Source organism: Mirounga leonina, unplaced genomic scaffold (genome assembly GCF_011800145.1).
Source record: "Mirounga leonina isolate KUSES-001 unplaced genomic scaffold, KU_Mleo_1.0 Mir_174, whole genome shotgun sequence".
NCBI classification, from domain to species: domain Eukaryota; kingdom Metazoa; phylum Chordata; class Mammalia; order Carnivora; family Phocidae; genus Mirounga; species Mirounga leonina.
In genome coordinates this window covers 81,421,003-81,443,989 of record NW_023270451.1, presented here as the reverse complement: position 1 = coordinate 81,443,989, position 22,987 = coordinate 81,421,003, and the positions used below count along the sequence as shown (strand labels likewise).

The following is a 22,987-nucleotide window of genomic DNA, read 5'->3' as shown; positions in this document are numbered from 1 at the left end:
TTAATATATGTATGGCACTTAATAGTATCTCTGGAATATGATATAGTCTATAAGTGTGAGCTATTAACGTTTCTGTCATATAGTAAGCACACAAAATTTTTCAAAGAAGTGAGTAAGTTGGACAAATGAACACATACGTAAACCAGATGGATACAGAAGTTGAGAGTGTCAAAATGCTTTAAAACATCCTTTACCTGAAATTGAAAAGGGATTAGGTAGTTTTTATTTAAATCCTTTTGTCATGCAGCAAAACTCTTCATTACACCTTAACATTTTTTGCTTTGCTGAAAACATTTGTCCAGTCATTTTATCATTAATTGCACCTTTTCTTGTACTCTAGAAATTATCCAATTACCATTATAACCACTTCATAACTACCCGGACTATGTTTCTCTATGCTTGTGGAAAATAGGCTTCCATTAGTTTCCCAGAAAGAGCAGAAAGAAGAGCTGTCCTTCTGCCAAGCCCTGAGTGCTTGCCCAAAAAGGAACCTGCTGGGCATAAAAATGGAGATGGGACTCACAACTCAACCACAATCATTCAGTGGAGAAGAGGTTTACCACAGTCTTCCCATTACGACTACATCCATGGTCTTGACTACTTCCCCCACGACACACAGTCTCTACCCTCTTGGACTCGTGTTTGTTCCTTCCAGAAAGTTCTTAGCACTTCTATGAATATACATGTGTATCCATTTGGAGATCACCAATAGAACTTCAGATATTTGTAGTCATTCAATCAGTGTTGCTTATTTTTTTTAATTAATTGATTTATTTGAGAGAGAGAGAGAGAGAGAGGGAGGGAGAGAGAGGGCAGAGGGGCAGAGGCAGAGGGAGAGAAAGCCTCAGGCAGACTCCCTGCTGAACATGGAGCCTGATGCAGGGTCAGTCCCACAACCCTGAGATCATGCCTTGAGCAGAAATCAAGAGTCCGATGCTCAACCCACTGAGCCACTCAGGTACCCCTCAATCAGTGTTGTTTAAATGTCACCTGGTAGATCTTCTGAATGGAAAGGAGACAACATTTTGTAAAAGGGCATATGGAAGACTTTTTCTCCCCTTCCCAAATTAATCCTGAGTGAATTTTACTGTCTCTCAATTAAGCTGCATAGAGTCCAACAGATTTCAGAAATGTCATTATAATATACTACTTCTACCTTTTAATTGCATTAATTATATATAATATTAATTTTGATTTTGTTGAAATGTTGGGGTTTTCTATTATCTTAAGGAAATGTTACCACTGAAGTGTAGCCTCTTACTTTTTATGAAAAAATGAATGTAATTGTTGTCTTAAATAGCACGTCTGTAAAATTCAAGTTAAAGATAATTATCTGTCATGGTGAGCAATAAATGCTTTGGATTGGATAGAAACAAAAAGTCCCTGTAGATTAATTTCAATTATTTTGAAAAACATTATACAATCCATAATACAATATATTTCCCTTTTTGTCCTAGCTGTCAGGAAACTCAGAACAGCCCCAGTGGGCAATAACAAACTCCTCGTGAGTCCTAATGATATGTACTTCTTCTGTTGCCTTTCAATATTGCCTACTTTGATTTTTCCTTAGTATCTTCTCTCGCTATCTATATGTGCAACTTATAATTTTCTTAACTCTGTCTTGAAGCAGGCAAGTATAACTTTTAAATAAGTAAATCCATTGTTTTTTGATAACTTGAAACTATATGGCTAGCGTAAAAAGACTCTGGTTATTTTTCACCATAAAAATCAACCAGCCATGCCATTTCCAATATTTAAAAAGATAACATTTTTATACAATATGGGACCCTCTAGTTGGTCTGCTTTGAGAAAGATGTTCTTAAGTTTTAATGTAGCGGAACTTTCAAAATTATATCTATATAGTTTAATGGTGTTCTCTCTTGTAATGCTTTAAGAACAGGTCGTATTATTTATCCAGCAGGACCAATTTCCCATTGGCTAAACTTACAAAGATTGCTTTCATTCCACAACATAAGATGTATGCGATATTTATTTATTAATCTTTAGATCATTCAGTAATAAATTAAGGACACTTGAGTCAAGTTTATGGATAAACCATAATGCTTTTCTTTCATTACTGTTTTACTTATAACATTCTTATTTTTTATTTTGTACATATGGATTCTTATAGAGTCTTTCCTCTTTACTTACAGACTTGTAGCTTTATATAAAAGCTTATTTTACTTTCAGCCAAACTCACTCCAAGTTCCCCTCACCTCATTCCCTAACGACAGCAGAACCTTCCAGTCATGTTTTTGAAGACTCTCTGACTAACGTAACGCAATTGATGAAACTTCCCAAGGCCAGCTTGTGTAATACTTCCATGCTCCAAAATACATAATATATATGAATATATAATATAATGGCTCCTTCTAACCCGCCATATTGAGTTGAAATTCCTCCAAAAGTCAAGCTCTGTCATATCCTAGACCCATTCTTAGGTAATCTCATTTCCTGCCATCAAAAACCTATATTTACCTTGAATTCTCAGCAGGTAGCACCCCCCAAACCCCCATATATGCCATGTTAATGCCTAAAGTTGCACAGAGTCATATCTGAACCAAGATTGTTACTTCCTTCTACCTACATAAAATCTATACATTCATTAAAACTTATTTTAAATTTTACTTCCTCCATCCTTGGGAAATACACTGGACCCTAAATCCCCATTGGTTTTGAGACTTTTTTTTTTTTATCATTTAACAATACTATTGATAATAATAGCTACCATATACTTGTGCACCAAAGACTGTTCTAAAGCACATTATGTGTACTCTTTCTCTTAATATTCACACTAAAATTTCGAAGTAGAAAATATTGTCATCCATATTCTCCAGGAACTATAAGTTCAAGAAAGCTGCCTGAGCTCAAATGGAAGAGCTGAAATGCAAACTCATGGCGAGTTGACAGTCAAGGCCATGCTCTTACCCACCTTCAAAGCAGTGAACACACCACTCTTCTTCTTCTTCTTCTTTTTAAAAATATTTTATTTATTTATCAGAGAAAGAGAGACAGAGGCAGGCAGAGGGAGAAGCAGGCTCCTTGCTGAGCAAGGAGCCCAATGTGGGACTCAATCCCAGGACCCTGGGATCATGACCTGAGCCGAAGGCAGACGCTTAACCGACTGAGCCACTCAGGCGTCCCTCTTCTTCTTCTTTTTAAAAGTACTTTTATTTATTTATTTTTGCAAGAGAGAGAGAGAGAGAGAGAATGAGCCGGGGGGAGAGAGGGGCAGAGAGAGAAGCAGGTCCCCGATGAGCAGAGAGCCTGATGTGGAACTCGATCCCAGGACCCCGGGATCATGACCTGAGCCAAAGGCAGATGCTTAACCAACTGAGCCACCCAGGCGCCCGACACACCACTCTTCTTGAAGTCAGCACAGCACCCGCCCTCTCATCCCCTCCACCTGAACTGCTGGAACAGAACTGTCTGAGTAGAAAGCCCAACCTACTGCCTTCTGTGTGAAACATGCATTTAAAAACATGCTTTTATCACATCCACTGTGGATCATTCAGGCAGATTTTGTGAAAAATAAGTGGGTGAAATAAGGAAAAACAAATCAAAAGTAAACTCCAAATAACTTGATAATCCTAGATCTGGACAAAAATCTCTGTCATCTTACAGCACCCAAACCCTCAGAAATTTAGATAAAACTGACTTGAGACCACATAATCACCCCCGATTCCACAGATTATAGATGTCAAGTTCTGCTAGAGCTTCTTCAGAATTTTGGAAGGTGATGGGCAGTGGGATAATTTACTTACTAATAATGGCTTCCGTCTCCTGAGCTAAACTGCTGTATATGCTCCTTCTATGCTTGAATGTCTCACCTTCCATAAGAAAATCCCCAACTGCAAGCATTTGTGAACAGCACAGACCCTTTGAAGATTAGTGAAGAGAGACAAGACAAGACTTGGCAACAACAAGACAAACACATTAAATGGGCAAAGAGTGGATCCTCACAAAGTCCCAGACTCCATCTTTCCTCCCAAGACTCTCCTCTTCTCTTTCCCCATCTTGCTCTTTTCAGCAGCAAAACCAACAGTTTCCTCTCCTGATTGCACGGAAGGAGCATCACTTCCTTTGATATGTTGATGGCCACTTCGTTCTTTTCCACAGCATCTCATCTTTTATATCAAGTGGCAAGAGGTTTATCACGGTGTTTCCTCAAACAAAATATACTTCTTTGTATTTTCAGTGAATAAAATACATTTCTCATTGCTTATTTATGTGCCGTGTGTGTGCGTGTGTGCATATGCTTACAGGAACATTTTTTAGGGATACCAGGTACAGCTTTTCAGGCACATTGCACAAAGAAGTTATTTATTCCAGTTATGCTTATGAGTGCAGAGCTACAAATAACTTCAATATAAAAACCTAAAAGTTATCAATCCTGTGTAATAAATATTTCAAAGAGAAGCGTATCAAGCGTAACTCTCTGATGATTACTCCCTAAATGAAATCCAGGCAATCTCTACTGAACTTTTCACATGCCTTTCTGTATCATCCACCCAATACCTTCTCCTGCTCCCAGCACTGGCTCTGCTTCTCTCTTCTCCTCTGTGCTCACCCCCCGTTTTCCTCATTGGCCCACACCTTTCTCATGTTTGTTTCCGAGGCCTTCATGATTTTGTAATTTTGGTCACCCATCTATTTTTCTCTCTTTTCTCTTCCTGTTTCTAGTCTTCCAAAATGGCTATAAAATGGAATTAAAATATATACCTAACACTGAAGATGATTAGTTCAATAAAATTTTATGTCAATATTAATTTTTTTAAATATCAAAAGATATCCTTTTCTTTATAAAATGTCAGCACATATAAAACCTGAATATAGATACACTAAGAGATCACACCGATAGACCAATGATCCATAATTTAAATTTTTTTCTCTCTCCATATATATAGTATCACATATGAGTATTGAGAAGTGTTACACTGAACATGTGATATATATAGGATATATTCATTCAAGAAAAAATAAATGGAGTAACAGCCTGTGAACTAATACACTTTAGTTCTGGGATTTTACTATATTTTAAAAAATAATATGGAGGAAATATCATTTCTAATGTTTCTATTAATATTAGAATAACATTCTAGGAATATATAGAAAGAACAGTATTGGTGTTAATATCTGCCTTACTCTTTATCTAAAAGAACTCAATATTTTGCTGATCTATTTTCTATAAATACTTAGAACTTCTATGTTTTGAAAGATCAAACTTTAAACTTTCATATATATGCAATTTTTGCAACTTCAACTGTGTACCTTTTGGTTTCAACAGGATCTTGGTACTGTAGATTTAGGTGACAGGATGATAAACAGGCCATTATTTGCAGCTCTATTATCTACTCTAAAATATGTGGCCACATTAATTTGTATCGTTTGTGTTGTTAATGTACACTGGCTTAATTACCAGGGCGAAGCCACAATATGTGATATAATGGGATATGGGACCGTCATGCAATATCCTAATTTATCAAGCAGCATATTCCCTTAACATTATTACAGCGGATTAGAAATGCCACCTCCTGAAATCTCCTTCCCAAAATCAGAACAGTCTGAGAGTACAGTAAGTCCTCAAGAGAAAAATTCTGCTTTGCTCTATTAAACATTCTCCAACAAACACAAGTTAAATAAGGTAAAATGAGATAGTTCACACAAGATGATTTTTCACATTTTCATGAAAAATGTGTTTCTATTTTCAGGACAATAATTCTAAGCTTTCTAGATTGAGAACAGTTAAGCTAGGAGTGTAAGACTCATTGGTATTTGAAAAAAATTAGGGAAAATTTTATTGTCTTTATTATGGAGGGGTGAAAATATCTACAGGAAATGATATTTCTCATATTTGTAGAAAAAGTATTTTAATGGGTGAAAGGGGGGATAATATCTACTTAGATTATTATATTTTTTTTAGGTTATTACTTCTCTAAAAACTTGAAAACTCAATGAAAATAATTCCCAACTTGAGTTTGAGGACATGGTGCTTATTTACAAAAACATGTCTTGATGGATATTGTTACAAAGATTAACCAGCCTGGAAAACCAGAAGGGTAAAAACCTCAACCCCACATGCTTTTGTTGAAAAATATTTTTGTTTGCAATCTCGAGCCCACAAACCTATTTTTCCTTATCTCTCCCTGAGGCTGGCAGTACAAATAATGGTACTGAACTTCATACCATCTTGTCAAATTCATCTTGTTATCTTCAGTGTAGTGACTGATCCATAGTAGATGCTCTTAAGTATTTGTTGGCTGAAATGGATGGGCTATGATTATTTTGTTAATTTTCAGATATAAAACATGACCTCCTGTGTCTGATACTTAAATTTGGAATTATTTAAACATGTAATAAAACCAATTATTTTCATCTTGATAATAATTTAGTATATGTGGGTAAAAAAAATGAAAGAAAAATATTGCAATTTCTAACACCTTATAATTTGGTTAATAGCTGAAAGTAGCAAATAAATCCTCAATTAAAGTTTCCTTCAGTTAGGAAGAGTTTTCTTTCAGCAAATAAAGGTTAAGACACTATTTTATTTTATTTTATTGATCCTACACCTAACATGGGGCTCAAACTCAGGACCCCGAGATCAAGAGTCACATGCTCTGCAGACTGAGCCAGCCAGGTGCCCCTAAACTACTATTTTAATAATTGAGTCCTACGATTGTACCTAAAAACAAAATTAATGTATTATATCTCAATATGATGGATAACATTCTGGAATTAATTCAAAACATGAAGAAATATATAAACTATTAAATGCGAATACTTCAACCAGCTTAATTCTCGACAGTGCAGGCTTTGTTCCTGGATGTTAATCTAAAGATAAAAATCTCAAATGGTAAAAGTGAGATAAGTTTTGTCAATCATAAATTAAACCAAAGACAAGTAAAATTAATTATCTCAATATATAAGGAATGTACTGGGAGAGACTGCGTTTGCAGGATACTGACAAGTATGTGAGACTAACATGTTGGCAGGAGTTGACACACACAGGGTTTCCATAAGCATGAAGCTGTTTGGAGACAAACTACATGACATTGTCCTAGGATAGGATCCTTCCCTCTGAAGGAATGGTTAGTCTCTTAGTGACCTCTCCTTCAGCCACATATCCCAGAGGGTAGAATCCAGATACCCTCTCAGTGCAATCCTCTCAAGAATATCCTCTTATTCTTTAGCACAGTCTGGCCCAAGTTGGCTCTCAGTAGAAGTTATTTGAATTCCTTGGTTCTGGGCATACTGGGAAGCTCTGAATTGTTAAGGATGCTTGCAATGAACGACTAAATGTTCATTTTAATTTTGCTTAGGGTACTGGATTTACAAAGCCATTAACCCATTTTTTTAAAGCTTCTCCGCTCTGTGATTTGTTAGTTAACTCCAACTGCTGGCCAGAAGGAAAGTCCACTTCAGAAAGAATAGAAGTGAAGACCAGTCCCTGGCGGGGCAGATTTCTCTCTTTCTCATAAAATGAGTTATGAAAATCTTTCTAGTAACTGGATCAGTGACCTCCCTAGCACAACTTTTTAGTTGTTATATATAGAAATTTTGAAATATGTATGTGTGTGTGTAGAGAGAGAGAAAGAGAGAGAGAGGGAGAGAGCAAGAGGTAGAGAGAGAGGAAGGGAGAGATGGAGGGAGAGAAGGAATGGGGGGCAGAGGAAGAGTCTTTAAAAAGAGTTACTAAACAAAATAACCTTTATACTTTTAAAGCTCACTGCACTGCTTTTTTTCTTTTTAATTCCTTTCAAACTATATATTATTTTTCCTTTAGTATTTGAGATATATATTTAGCAGTATTTTTTTCAAATTAGGAAAATCAGAGGAATAAAAAACAGCAAACACCAAACCAAACATAAAAGAACAATACAAAATAAAGTGACAGCATGACAGTTTATATTCCTATATTTGACAAAATTCTATAGATGGGATGGGTTCAAAATTACTTTCTCCTGAGGAAAAATTCATAGTGTGAAATAAAATGCACTAATGTATTTAGTTACTAAATGTTGATATATAATTATAATACATTGTTTCCAGGAATATACCTCTATTATGAAGATATTTGCCATCAGATACCTCGTATTACAGGTATTTCCATGATATTATTAGCCAGCTCTGGACTTGAACTAAGAAGTAAACAATCACAGATGCCTAGGATGAATAATTACATAGAATGATTTTCTTTTTCATTTTCATTAAAAGAAGTGAAAGACAGAATTCATTCAGGTCTAAAACTGAACAATTTCCCCCAAAAAAGAAAGAGGAAGTAAGGGACGAAGGGAGACCAACCCGACAGTTTTCGCTGATTATAGTCTCATAAGTCTAAAACTTTCTTGTGTAAACTCCTTTGTTCACGGTATTACAAATTTTATTTTATTTTTTTAAGATTTTATTTATTTATTTGACAGAGAGAGACAAAGCGAGAGAGGGAACACAAGCAGGGGGAGAGGGAGAGGGAGAAGCAGGCTTCCCGCTGAGCAGGGAGCCCGACGCGGGGCTCGATCCCAGGACCCTGGGATCATGACCTGAGCCGAAGGCAGACACTTAACGACTGAGCCACCCAGGTGCCCCAGTATTACAAATTTTAAAAAGCAGTGATTGTACTGGTCATTTATATATTAATTATTTTTATTGTTTCAATTAAACACAATTTTATTGACTTTTTAAAAATTGTATTTGTTCATTTTTATAATGAGAACATAATCTCAGTGTGTTTACATATTCTTTCTGTCTTTACATATTATGAGCACACCTATATGCCAAACACATAGCCAGGTGCTAAGGTTTAATACTATGCCTGCCTTCAACTCTTTATTGGCAGGGGTCAACAAACTTCTTCTGTAAAGGTCCAAGTCGCAAATATGTTGGGCTTCGCTGGCCACACATGGTCTCTATGGCAGTCACTAAACTTTCTAAAAGCAGTGAATACAATACATAAAGAGGCGTGGCTGCATTCCAATAAAAGTTTATGGACATTAAAACATGAATTTCATGTGTCATAAAATGTTATGCTCCTTTTATTTTCTAAAATCATTTTTAAAAGTTTTAGCTACAAGCTATACAAAAATGGAAACTCGTTGAATTTAGCCTTTGAGCTGTAGTTTGCTGACCCTCGGTTCATAGTATTTAAAAAAGTTTTTCTTATATGATTGATATTTCTATATAATATTTCCCTATTCTCGGAAGTCTCATAGACCCCTCTCTTACAAAATTTTTAAGGATTTATCATCAGGTTTTTATTTCACAGTAAGATTTTCATCTTTTGCCATCTTAGTATACTTGGTTCCAAACTGATTCTAGAAAATGGGGGGGAAAAAACAGAATAAAATGGAGTATTTTGTAGCTGGCAAGGGAACTCTACTGTAATTTCTGCTGTCTCTATTTGAAAAAGGAGCATGGAAGAATAAGAAAAACAGTTTCCAAAACTAACACAACCACTATGTATCAATAAAACAAATCTCAGCTCATTTGAGCAATGCTCTGCTACACACTGGCAACATTCTTGGCACTGACTCTGCAATTAAGATATCTGAATGTACTAGGGGATACATACAGATGCTGTATGTTTTAATTTAAATGAGCCATTAAACTCAGCTCAGTTGTCTAAACTGACGTGATACATGCAGAAATCTGAGGCTCAGAGTGCTTAATAGGCTTGTCCACGAGCACACAGGTAGTTTCAAATCCAGGTTTGTTTTTGTTTTTGTTTTCTTTTCTGATTCCAATATAAATGCTCTTTCTCCTATGACCTGACTCCAAGGATTGGGGTGGGCACACTCATATTTTCTCAGAAGGAAGTAGGAAACTAAGCATCTTAGCTTCTAGCTCACAAGAAATTAGTGACAATTTAATTGGAATTTAAAGTGTTTCACTGCATTAATAAATAATTAACACCAATATAGAAACAGTGTTGCGCTGTTCGAGAATTGTGTGTTAGCAGATAAGCTTTCCACAGAACCAGTTTAAACAAGTGCAGGAGTGTCCTGCATAAGTATTTTTTAGTTCCATCACCATGGAAGCACCAGACTGATTTGCTCTCTCAGGCCTGAAGTTAGGGGATGCATTTGCTGTACTTGGGTTTAAAATGGTCTCCATGTTCAAGTTGGAGAACTGAACAAGGTGATGTCTGAGGTTCATTGCCATGGTACTGCTTATGTAAATGCAGCCGTAAAGAAAGACCCTCCCCACACATACATGCTTCTCTCCCCTCCTTAAACATATAAATTAGGTTATATACGTAATTACTAGTTATTATAGCTTAAATATTTTAAGGTAAAATTCTTATTTGTCTTATTTGTCTTATCCTATTCTGCCAGTCATCTTCAAGTTTATGGTATAAAAAAGTATCCATTTACTTGTTAAAACTGTAATAACACAAGAGAAAAAAATGAACAATTCCATGTTTTATTACCAAACTTAAAATAAGTATTATAAATATTGAAATAATGAAATAGGCACTCTTTGTGTTAGAATATTTGACACAGAAATGTATTTTGTATTAAGGATTCACCTCACCTTCATGTTTCTGCTCTGGAATACAAAATGGGATAATTTCCTATAATGAAATTTCTTTTTTAATAAAACAGACCGTGGGTGTGAAGTTTGCCTTTCCCTATTAAAAGAGTAAAAGAAAATAAAGACAAATTTTAAATATGACTTAGAATATAAATATTCTCTTTCTGAACGTCCAAATCACTCATACATAATATTGAGTAACTAGGCAGGCAGCAGGGCTTAATCTGATTTGAACTTGTTGATTTTATATCACTCTGGTGAATACTGAAAATGACTAAGGACAGACTTATTCTTTTTATAAATTCAAACAAGATTTTAAAAGAAAATAATGAATCAATGCACAAAGGAAATTAAACTATAGTCAACATTTTCATTGTTTATTTAAAATCTATGGATGCATAAAATAAGTCATATGCCTGAATGCAACTGTCTACCTCCCGCCTTTTGATTATCTTTATTTTTCCAATCAAATTAATACGTACCATTAAGTGCTAAGGGATTTATAAACATAAAAATATTCCTGTCTTTGTTCTCTGAAGTTCACTCTTTCTATAAGAAGAGGGGAGAAAATTTGTACGAAGGTGAATGGAAATGAGCAGCCTTTTCTCCTTACACCACATCAATTCCCATTTGTCTGAGTGGGTGGTTAGGTCTATAGCACAAAATGCATTAGCTTCACTCTATTATTTGTCTTTATACTGTAGGCAGGTCAGAAGACTGGTTAAATTATTCACAATTGTACAAAGTACAGGAGCACTTATAATTTCCTGATTTTATGAATATATAGTTATTTTATTAAGTTTCTCTATTAAGAAGCTGTATTCATTCAGGCAGTCAACAAATCTTAATATCTGTACGACTCATCTAATTTTTCAAATACATATTCTAAAATCAGTAAAAAATAATTCATTTCCCCATATCTTTCAACCTAATGTGCACCCTAGTGGCTGAACCAAGGAAATATAAACCCTTTATCACATAATTATGTACATTGGAATCAATTTTCTAATTCAAAGAATGGGAGGGGAATTTAATATTCATTTAAATATTTAGCTACAACAATTTTTGTACTTCTCCTTAAGCAGCTGTAACATTAAAAAATGTGTAGATTTTTTTTACAGGTAAGAGAACAATAACTTTTCACATGTGTTAATAATTTTAAGTTTCAAATCTGAAATTTTTTGTCCTGTTTACATTACCAAAACCTTTTATCTAAGCAGCAAAACTGTGGCAAACTTAAAAACAGCTCAGTTTGAGATTCTTGTCATATTACCTCTATATAATCAAACAAATGCATATGAAATCTCCCCATCTAAGGCAGTATCTGGGTAAGTATGTGTGGGTATAGATAGAAGCACATGATCAGAAGTCATAAACCTTAAAAAAATGCTAGTGTCTACTAGAAGCTGTTCCCCTGTGGCATTCAGTTTATTTCTGAGGTCAACTTCGAGGTAAGAACGAGTCAGAAAATAAGCTCATATCTTTGCAAACGAGGATTTTAGAGAGAAAAAAAATATAGCTGCAGGACACTGGGGAGATGGTGTCCTGACAGGCAACTTGTTAAATTCAGCAGGCTTATCTGCCTCTCAGCACCTGCAGACATCAGTCTCCCTGTTTGCCAACCAAACCTTCTAATGCTAATTCCATGTCCCAGTGGAGACACCTACTTTGAAGAGCTATTTCCCAATGTAAATTATTAAATTGATCGGATGGCCCACAAATTGACCTCGTGTGAGTTTCAGCAGTGTGAGTCATCCCCCCTTGGGACAGGCAAATTTTATTATTATTTTTTTAAAGGCAGAAAGAATAATTTGAAAGCAATTCATTCTTTAGGAAAAGACAGCAACAACTGAAATGCTCCCTCCTGTGGAATATCCTTTTTTCTTTACTTGCTTTTTTCTTTAAATTTGCATTAACGTTGCATTTGCCTCTATGTGACTCTTAGCAACGCTTGCCGTTCCTATTGAGATCTTCCTATTTGTTTCAGATGGATATTCTAATCACCTGTGTGTTTTTAATGGCATCATCTGTCCTATTTTAATTATATATTAAAAGTTTGTCATCAACAACATACACAACCCTACATATAGGCTTACAGACGTGAATTGGGTTACGACTGAAGGATGGTCACTAACTACAGTGGGGGTGGGGATAGCAGCCGTGAATTACTGCTCTGTTCTGCCCAGGTGGACAGGGTCAGACTACCCAGGCCCTTGAAGTTACAGAAGGATTTGGGCTCCTATCCCAGAACAACAGGAGGTCATTCAAGGGCTTTTAGCAGGGAGTGACACAATCACATTTTTATTTGAAAAGCTCATTCTGGCTGAGTGTGAAGAATGGCTGAGTGTGGAGAAAAGCAAAATTCTTAATGATTTGGGAAATTGCCTGGAGAGACAGAAAAAAAAAAAAAACAGGGTAGGCTAGTCTGTCCCTGAAGAAGTTTCTACTGAAAAAGATTTTAGTGGTTAAATGGCATTTACCTTGGTAAACTGATCACTACCCAGCTTTGCAGAGTCAGAAACAAGTTGATTGGACTCTGTTCTTATGCTAGAGGTTTTATGCAAAATCACTGAAATCTCAAAACTAAAAAAAAAGGGGCGGGAAGCTATTCTTGTTCCCATTTCACAGATGAGGAAACTAAGGCTCAGATAAAGCAGTTTTCCCAAGTGACAAAATTAGGGGTTAAAGCGAGAGTCAAATTCACTCTGTATGATTTCAAACCCCATGCTGTTTTTAGCTCAGCATGTAGCGCCTCTGCCCATGGACTAGGGAGTCTCCTGATAAACTAAATGCTTAGGAAGCCCCAGCTCCTTAAAAAAAATCTCAGAATATGGGAGATTAATTATTCATGGGCTCATTTTAGAGTTTCTGTGAGAAAACTTTAATATGGTCAGCATAAGAGAAACTCTTGTCTGTTATTGACCCTAACATGACAAAGGGAAATGTAACATTTTCTTCTCAAGGAATCACATTTTATCTAACAATGGCTGACTTCTTAATAAAAACTCTACACGTTTTCTCTTTGGTATACAAATTTTAGAATTTTCACTAGCACAGAAGATCAATGTTAACCAGATTGTGCCTAATTCAGACGTTTCTGTGTAATAAATACAGATTGAGTAGTTTCCCATGTCATGAAACATGAGCAAGTGGAAATGGGGATGTGCTCATGATATTCCAAATTAATTAGGGATTTATATTATACCTGCTTTCAAAACTCATTTGAGATCATTGCTTTACATATTAATACTCATGTCTGTATCAAGTCAATATCTTCAGGCTGAACACTTAGCTTCTTTATTAAAGCTACTTTGCTTAAAGAGGGGATAATTTTTAAATTTGCTAATATCATTTCTTTTTGTGAGCTTAACCTACATTATCTATTATAGGGAAATGAGTTAAATCTCATTCTACAAATTTCCAAGAAATGTCTACAGGCCTTGGATGGCTGTGAGAAGTGTTGCAGGGAATCTGAACCTTAGAGAAAAACTGGGTGAACATCATTCAGAAGCCAAGTGTCAAGTAGTTGTTAACACAACTCAGCAGTGAGCCATCAGCTGCAAGAGACATCTCAGAGCCTATTGGGAAGTGGGGTATGGAGAATGGAAGGGAAATCATTTGCTAGTCCAGATGGTGCAAATGAGTGTCTGCTCAGAAGACAAGCAGTGTTATCCCTCACCTACCTGCACCCTGTTCGGTGATAAATTGAGTTGTCAAATCCCATCAGGCTCCCTCTATTGGAGATGATGATCATCCTTTAGGAAGGTTAATCTCATGAATGGCTGGTGAATTTATTGTCGGTACAATATTGACACTTTTATTACTTTTAAAAAGTAAAAATGGAGAACATCAGATAATACAAGGACTTTGTTTTGGCATCTTGGTTGCCAGTTAACTGAATTCAATTTTATTTAAGCAGATTGCAACTAAAACTGGAAGAATACAGAATTTGAAATCAGAAGATAGGGCATCAGGTTACCGTGACTGCATTTATTAATTATGCCCTTGGCCAACCTGCCATCTTTCAAAACCTTGATTTCATAAAATAGGGAAAAAAGTATCAACCTTGTAAGACCTTTATGTAAGTTAACATATAACATATTTGAAAAGAGGTTGATACATTATAAAAGGTATAAAAATGCTTTTGATTTTATTATAGCAACCAGGTGAAATAACTGGAGTATCTTGTACTTTTCCTCTACATCAGTTGCTCCAAATATTTTTAGATCGTGTAATCTTGTCAACAAAATAATTTTGAGTTTGCACACTCTCTAAAACGTGTATTTTAAAAAATAAAATATACGAACAATTATTAAAAGTTTGTCATCAACAACATACACAAAGTCAGGCTTACTATTAACAATAGCAGATTTATACATATTTCAAATTACTTTTCGGATAATATTTTGTCTCCTTGGCCAATTTCTTATCAGATCTGATTAAATCATTATAGATCTTTTTGACAACATAAGGTGGCCAAGGAAGGGAGTATAAATATCAACTTTTCAATTTTGTTGCTATTTTTGCTTGAATTTTTAGTATAACATTCATGAGGAAATTTCCCTGTAAGAATCTTCCTTAGCTACTTTTCATTTTAGAAGAGTTAACAGATAAATACAATGTCTGTTGTCAAACTATCTTCTCTTCTGCTAAGGAAATACTGGCACTATGTAAAATATGATGAAATGACATAAGGACAAGTGCAGACCCCACTGTAAATTATGAGTAAAGCTTTACTTCTATTTTTTAGATAAAAATAAACAAAAATCGGAGATCAAAATTTTTCTTCCCATGTCTCATATTCCATACTCATGTACTGCTAAAAATCTTTACTATGGGGACCACTCACCCGGCTAAGCCTACAAATACACACACTTTAATTTCTTTAAAAATATCCAGAGCCACTTATTTTTCTTGCATTATTATTTTTACTCCATTTATAACTAAGGATTTTAGTATTATAAAAAGAAGATGAATATAAGACTTAAAATTTCCTGATCTACTGCATACCTCTTTATGAGACAAATATCACTAAAAATTTTCAGATACACTTGAGGTTTTGAATTTTCACAATTATTATGAAATTATAAAATATGACTTTGGATTTATGAAATATTCACTGAGCTGAGATTTATTTTAAATAGTAACATAGTTGGAAATTTGTGTTAGCTTACACTAAAGAGAACACAAAAATCAAATCTCAAGTGATATGTGATGAGGCACATAAGGTTTGTCTGGTTCATTTGTAAAATCACAGGCAGAATTATCTGTTTCATAATAATTGATAATATCCAGCAATAAGCATCCTATAAATATTTGAGGATTTAATATTCCAGTTTCAGAATCATGTCAGTATTGTTCAAAAAATTAAAGCTTTAATAATAAAATTGCTCCCTGGATCCATGGACCAAATTTTACCACACAGCAAGAGAAGCCCTAACTTCAGCTATGTGTGGTTCACACTCTTCTAGGACATTTCAAAACTTCAAATGTTCTGACCTATTATCAGACCATATTTTGTTTTGAGAACATGGCTATTGTGTCTACTGCTTCTGAATCGTGAACATAGCTCATTTAAGAAGTATAGCCTACTGTTAGCTGACAGAGGTTTCTCTGACTGAAAATACTTGGTGTCTCAGGAACGTATCTTGAGTCCCTTAGAAATTGGTCTTTTCTTCCTGAGAACAGACCAATAGTACTCTAAGTCATAAGATTTTTTTTTTAAATCCCATTAATATCAGGTGAAATAGTATAAAAGTACTTTTCCTGAATCATGTTTCTGTGCCTGGTGAGTTTGGATTTGGACTTTACCTATACAATAAACCTACTCTGACAGGGATCAGAGAGACTACCTAAGTCGTATAGTATATTCCAAAGGCAGGTGAGGTGGGCTGGGATTCCATCCAATCATTCACATCAGAAGAGACACACAAAGTAGCAGATACAGTGAGTGGAAGAATGGTCTGTAGTCAGTGTCTTTAAGCATCAGAAGACCTAACCACTTTAGAGCCATGACGCATTTTCCCCTTGCGTTTCAATAGCTGTCATTTTGGAAGCAAAAGGTATAAAGCACAGGCTTATGATCAAGAATGGGACAGAAACACTCAGGTGTAGAAACACTCCCATGAGTTTCCTAATCCTCTCCCCCATGAGGACTGGCTTTTATTCAGAGAGCTACAAATTATCAAGCCAAAAAAATCTGGTTAATCAGGTAAGCACTTGTACCCATATCTCAAACAGCAGTGCTACCATAAACTTTTCTTTCTCCATTTCTTTATGTTTAGGTTTTAGGGCTTTTAGATCTTTGTAACTGAGAGAAACAAAGCATATATACATATTGTAAGGGATCCTTTATATAATATAGAATGGCCTATCTTTACTAATGGCCAGCAATGTGTTAAGAAATCTTACCTACATTATTTCACTTTATCCTTACTATAATCCTATGATATATGTACCTTTTTACAGGTAAGAGAACCTAAAGAAATCAGGTCATTTAAATGAAATCATACAGGTAGTAAGTGAGAAGCTAGTATAAAGATTTACATTTGAGTCTTATTTCAATGTGTTTTTGTTAAATGTTCAATTAGATAAAAATCATGACAGGAATACCAAGAAGGTACCATCTCTATCTCATCTTCTTGCTGATGCCTAAAATTCTATCATATAAGATTTATTCTTTAGTTGGAAAGCTACTCAACCTTTATTAAAATGAAAAATGCTGCTGGTTTATAGGATCATATTAAGCCATATCAATGTGTTAGACCTCAGTGTCAGGGAAAGCTGCATTCATTAGAATGTTCTCACGTTGGCAGAAAATTAAACTTGAGATGACACAAACAATATATAATATTTTGGTTCAAATAACAAAACATCCAAGCATAGAGACTTGACCAGGCACAGACCATGGAGAACTTTGATTCCTCTCTATAATTCTTGTAGATCAGTCCTTCCCCCTCAGTAGCCTTCATCCTCAGGGAGAGTGCAGGATGGCCACTCTTTTCAGTAAGAGTGACAGTCACTTCAGAAAACTTTCTCAAAGAGAAAGGAAGCTTTTTCTTCTCCCTCAGAAGCCCTCAGCAAATATCTGATATTATCTCATTGGCTCAAAGAATTTCTTGGCCAGCTCTGAGGTTGGTCACTCGCTGATTGGTTTATAGCTTCCCATCCCTGAAGACAGAACTCTGTCAAAGGGAATAGGGTTATATTAACAGGATTGGACCAGAAGTTAGCAAAACTGGATGGGACAACCCCAGGAGCTTTGAAAACACCCATGCCTAAACCACACCCCACACAAGTGAGATTAGAATCCAGGGCTGGGGAGGTGAGGAAATGTATACAGTGAACAACTGATGGTCATATTTGTAAAAAAACAAAACAAAACAAAAGAAAACACAAAAAAACAAAAGCAAACAAACAAACAAAAACAAAACCCCTAATGATGTTAATGTGCAGCCAGAATTTTGAATCACTCTGATTCAGACTCTGGAATGGAGGTCACTCTACCACCTCATCCATGTAGCTGCAAGAGGAGTGGAGGGGTGGAGTGGAGGTGGGGGAAGTCATGGACACTGTATCAGGCCTTAATGTCAAAGGGCAAGGATTGATGTCAGGAAAGAAGTGAGATGGGAACTTGATTTCTTGAGATGAAAAAAAGGCAAGCATCCAGAGACAGGGAAGAAGAACTATGGAAAAAAGGAAGGGAGGAGAGAATATTAAAGTTTCTATTCCCTATTTCACTTCAGGGCCATTCTTAATAATAGTAGTAACTCTATTACTATGTATATAATTTAATTTATATAAGTATAGTTATAGTAATAACTATTATTATAACCTCCATTACTATAACCTCCATTTACATAAAGCATTTAAAAATACTTTATTTTCATTTGCATATGTCATATTTTTGTTGTATTTGGAAGTTTCAGGCTTTTGTCAAATTAAAAATTCTCTGACAAAGATAATTATTTCCATGAACATGACAGCATGCATAAATTGAGATACAGTTCAAGTTTTAGTATTGTAAAAAATACCAAATCACTTTTAAGCATATGCTTGCTGCACTGTCCATCCAAACTCACTGAGCTTACATGTGTGTATAGAATTTCACCATATTAATCTAAAACCTTCCCGAAAGAACATACAGATAAGTCTAACTAAAACAACTTTCACACATAAAACTCAGAAGGCAGAATTATTTCTGCACAATATTTAATACATTTCAAACACACAGTATCTCACAGTGTAGTATTCATGCAAGAATGGCAGGCAAAGGAGTAGAAAGACACATCTAGAAAAAAAAAAAATGAGCCTTACCAAATATCCAAGTATCAAAAAGGCCTTAAATAAAAAAAGAGAAAAAATGAGAAAATATAAGAAATGCTACAAAAAGGCATTTAAAAATTATTTGGTTTCTTCCTTGATTGTAAAAATAAACAGATACTTAAAATATCACAGAAATATGTAATTTAGAAATTAAAAGCTCTCCTAGCTCACCCAAGGGGATTAGTATACATATTATATATATATTATCAAATATATATATCACAGAAATACGTAATTTAGAAATTAAAAGCTCTCCTAGCTCACCCAAGGGGATTAGTATATATATTAGTACATATATTACCAAATATATATATATAGAGAGAGAGAGAGAGAGGAGCATATATTCCTCCAGATTTGTGTATTGTTATAAAAATATTATTTCTCTTCTTGTTTTTCTAATTCATGTTTTTCATCTAGTTTTTTAGTCTTTAAACATCTAATTCATTTTTTCTAACAATAAGTTATTGCAGAATATATTTGATCAATCCCCAACTGATGAACACATATGTTGTTTACAATTTATCATAACTAATGTAATGCTATAATCAATATCTCTGAACAGATAATTTTGTAATCTCCTATTCATACCCATATTTCCATAGGATTATGAAATTTTATTAGAGATTTCCAAATTAAAAAAGCAGTATTATTTTAAAAGGCAGTATTATTCAAATTGATGAGGAAAATAATTTGCTCACAATTTACACATGGAAAGAAGTAAAAATAATAAATTGTAAAGGAAGAAATAAAAGTTGCTAAAATACAGAAGATATTTCAACTGTAGTAGTAATCAAAGAAATGCTAATTTAAATATAGAGATAAATTTTTTCACTCAACAGAACTATTTTACATTCTTCCAAAAAACTAATAAGCATCTTTAAAATGTTATCAATCAATAATCAGGGGTGCCTGGGTGGCTCAGTCATTAAGGGTTTGCCTTCAGCTCAGGTCATGATCCCAGGGTCCTGGGATTGAGCCCCACATCGGGCTCCCTTCTCCGCGGGAAGCCTGCTTCTCCCTCTACCAGTCCCCTTGCTTGAGTTCCCTCTCTCGCTATGTCTCTGTCAAATAAATAAATAAAATCTTTAAAAAAAATCAATAATCATAAATATATAATAAGCAGGACATTAGGCAACTTCTAAAATAAATTCATGAAAATAATATCATATAAAGTTTGAAATAAGTGAAAAATAATATAAAATTATAGTTATAATTATAAAAAATTTTAAATAACTTGGAGTAACTATACACACATGTAATAGAGTTTGAGAGTTAGCAATATGATTTTTTATTTATATGTATATGTGTGTTTTTCTCCAAGTGTATTTCTTTTATGAACAAAAACTTTTATGACAAAGATGAATGATTTTCCCCTAACAGTTTCTATACATTTATATTATTACATATTGGTTTTCCAAAAACTAATGCATAACTCTGTTGTAACGGGATGCAGTTTTTACTTTAATGATACACTATAGTATCTTATAATTTGTACAATAGCAATTTTTACCATATACCTTAAGAACAACAAAAAAGAGCAGTTCTCATTATTTAGAGTAAGGGTAAAAGTGATTTACTACAGCTTTCAAAATACAGTGACAACAGGAGTTTCTCAAGAGGTTTCTATCCATTTCACAATATTCTTTTGAAGGTTTAGAAAATTATCGTTCTTGAGATGTGTGAAGAAACCACATACTCCAACGTTCTTTGTTCCTTTCTTGTGGGACTCAGAAACTTTGAGGATAAGAGTTTTGAAGTTATTTAAAATGATTTACCTCTAATCATCACATGTGTTAAGGCTACCAGCTTTGTGACTTTCCCATCGCCGACACAGTGGTCTAAACCCATCTTAATGCTGGACCACAGCAAGAGGGCATTCATTTACCCTTTCTAATTTCCATGATGACTCTTAGCACTGTAATGAAAGTGAGCACCAACCAGAAATATTGATTACTTCAATTTCCTTATCTTCATTTCACTTCACATTCTGAGTTTATTAGATTTCTGCGTCACCAGAAAATAAGATTAATCAATCACCATTTTCTGCTTTTTGCTCATACTGTCAGGCAAAATGACACCTTCAAAACACACCAAATTATAATTTATATATGGGTGAACATGCTCTCTTACCCATCGTTTCATACTAAGGAGCTGACAAAATGACTGGCACGAGTAGAAACATAGTAAATCGTGGTCAAAGAAATTAAAAAGAATTGGTGGGATTAAAGGGGATTAAATATGAGGTAATCTCTATTTCATTGGATTTAAAAAATTTTTTTTTTCTTAATTTTTCTTTTCTTTTTTCTTTTCTTTCTTTCCTTCTTTTTTTTTTTTTTATTTTTAATCTAATGAGTCATCTTCATACTAATGCCACATAAAGGGTATTAACTCAAATTGCAGAGGAAAAGAATAGAGAGCTTTGTCTTCCTATCTTTTAAAACATCCAGAATTTCCGGGCGCCTGGGTGGCTCAGTTGGTTAAGCGACTGCCTTCGGCTCAGGTCATGATCCTGGAGTCCCGGAATCGAGTCCCGCATCGGGCTCCCTGCTTGGCGGGGAGTCTGCTTCTCCCTCTGACCCTCTTCCCTCTCGTGCTCTCTGTCTTTCATTCTCTCTCTCAAATAAATAAATAAAATCTTAAAAAAAAAAATAAAAAAATAAAACATCCAGAATTTCCAATGTATGGTCTGTCTTAAAAATCAGAGAAGAAGTGCAGTAAATGGCATCTGCAAAAGGGACAACTAAGGGAAGAATTTCGAATATATTGAGTTAATAACTTTGAAATAATCTCATAAAAGTAGAACCACTTGAACCCATCTAAAGCTATAGTCACATCAATTGTCTAAAGAGGCTGTTGATCATGGAGCCTAAAACACTCTGCAGGACGAAGTATTCTTATCTGCTGACTATGATATTTCAGTGCCCTTTGCTTCTCTATCTCCCTCATGTGGTCACAGCCTGATGCTGTTAGATAGTAAGATGATAAACCAAATGACTGCATATCTCTCTGCTTTAGGTTGTTTTTTTGTTTGTTTGTTTTGTTTTTCTTTTCCTGTCCTGTCCTTCCATCTCTTATTAGTCAGTTAAGAAGTACCCACTCAACTTTCAAAATACATCAAGGATAACTTAATAATCTCATCCACCAAACTTTCCTTGATTTTTCAGGCTGGACCAAGAGTCCATCTTAGGTATTCCCTTAGCATGCTGCACTTGTTTTCTGCTTTAGCTCTCATCGCTTTCTCTTGCAATTTTCTACTCATATTTCTTCGCAAAATGCTGCAACTTTAGGAAACCTTAGGAAATAAGAGGAAGTTTCCTGTAGGGATAGACAAACACACTCAGGAAGTCCCCAACTTATGATACATTCTATGAGGATTATCTAATTATCTCCTTTAGAAGTAATGTTTTGCTTAGGAAATAAATTTCTGATTCTAATTTGGCTCCTCATGAAGATTTTCTAAAGGGAGGAAATAACTTCATTAGTAGATATCATTATCTTGGTCCTCTTGATAGGTGTAGTTATCATTGCAAATTAATAACAAGACATTCTGGCATATATATATATATATAGAGAGAGAGAGAGAGAGAGGGAGGGAGGGAGGGAGGGAGATTAATTTCTGTGAATGTGGTTAGCATGTGTGCATTCGTCTCCATTTCTGCCACTGACATTTTAGCAGGAGGATTCTTGGCTGTCATGTACATTATAGGATATTTGGGAGCCTCCATGACCTTGACCCACCAGATGCCAGTAGCATCCCCCACTTCTTGTAGCAAACAAAATTGTACCCAGATATGGCCAGACATACCCTGAGGAGCAAAACTGCTCCCAGTTGAGAACCACTGTCCTGAGAGTGATTCTTGCAATCTGAAGTACTGAATTAGGTAGGAATGAGAAACACAAAACCTTCAGTTTTGTAAGTAAGAGTCTTGGGTTGACATTACATAGACTCATTGTGTGCCCTCACTACACTCTTTTGGTTGCAAATGGGTATGTGTCCTTAGGTTGGAGGATACAGAGGCTCATATAAACCAACCTATAGGATCCTAGTGACTTACTTCTCTTATCCACAGCCAATTTGTCAGAAATGGGATGCTGGAACTTAATATAGACTGTGTCTCAGGAGAATTTCGCTCAA

The 22,987-nt window shown here is 35.1% G+C and overlaps 1 long non-coding RNA gene across 1 annotated transcript in view; it reads right to left on the bottom strand.

Moving 5' to 3' along the window:
* Positions 1–15,565: 15,565 nt before the first annotated feature.
* Positions 15,566–22,987, bottom strand: part of LOC118021216 — a 117,567-nt gene continuing 110,145 nt past the window's right edge. The window contains exons 2-3 of the long non-coding RNA XR_004682136.1: positions 18,844–18,867; positions 15,566–17,711 (exon numbers count right to left, since the gene is read on the bottom strand). This is a non-coding gene — a long non-coding RNA (uncharacterized LOC118021216). The remainder of the gene's footprint in view (positions 17,712–18,843; positions 18,868–22,987) is intronic.